The sequence below is a fragment of the Labrus mixtus genome, unplaced genomic scaffold (assembly GCF_963584025.1).
Source record: "Labrus mixtus unplaced genomic scaffold, fLabMix1.1 SCAFFOLD_85, whole genome shotgun sequence".
NCBI classification, from domain to species: Eukaryota; Metazoa; Chordata; class Actinopteri; order Labriformes; family Labridae; genus Labrus; species Labrus mixtus.
Window position 1 is genome coordinate 122,501 of NW_026870313.1, and position 792 is coordinate 123,292.

At 33.5% G+C, this 792-nt stretch overlaps 1 long non-coding RNA gene across 1 annotated transcript in view; it reads left to right on the forward strand.

Annotated features, from left to right (window-relative positions):
* LOC132968578 (uncharacterized) overlaps nucleotides 1-529 on the forward strand; it is a 1,365-nt gene extending 836 nt beyond the window's left edge. Inside the window, exon 3 of the long non-coding RNA XR_009671237.1 lies at nucleotides 404-529. This is a non-coding gene — a long non-coding RNA (uncharacterized LOC132968578). The remainder of the gene's footprint in view (nucleotides 1-403) is intronic.
* The last annotated feature ends 263 nt before the right edge of the window (nucleotides 530-792 follow it).

The window sequence follows — 792 nt, forward strand, 5'->3', positions numbered from 1 at the left end:
CATGTTAATAATAAATAAGCTACTGTATGTTCTGTAATAAAGCACAGAGAGTTGGGACCTGTTAATGATTTAAATAATTCAGGTTATATTTGTTTCATGTTAAGATGAAGTACTATCCACAATAAACTGCTTAATTTTTCCTCCAAAATCTGAGACAATTTGATGTGGAATATCATTGTGCAAGTGAGTCAGAGCTGAAAATAACATGATTACAATAATGTTTATCTTCTTAACTTTGAATAGATGTTGATTACCTGAATACTGTACCTTTGTTGTCTGGGTAGTACACTGTTGAATTTATAAATGTACTCTTACACGTAGATGAATACAGAAAAATAAATGAGAACAAAACAATGATTTAATGAATAACTGCTATTTTCTCTCTTTCTTTGTCATCCTGAAGACCCCGCACTAAAAGTCCATGTTCTCCTGGATCCATGTCACATGCTCGAGCTTCTTCAGAATGACTTTTCAACAGTTGAAGTTCTGGTGAGAGAAGATGGCCAGCAGATAAGACAGCAATACATCATTCACAGGCTTCAGGAGGAGGAGGAGGGTTTACACCTTGAAAGACTGTATTCATGCTTCAGCTGTTCAAATAAAAATAGATCTCCTCCAAACAAATTGCAATCAAACTATTTTCTTACCATTTTAAAACCATTTGTCCAGTTTAGATGGGAGAAGTTGATATTATGTGATATTGATCTGGGAAGACTACATTTCTAAATAATTTTAACTGTGTTTTTATTCACAAGTTATATACTCTCCATGTATCTTGATTAAAGAATGGGG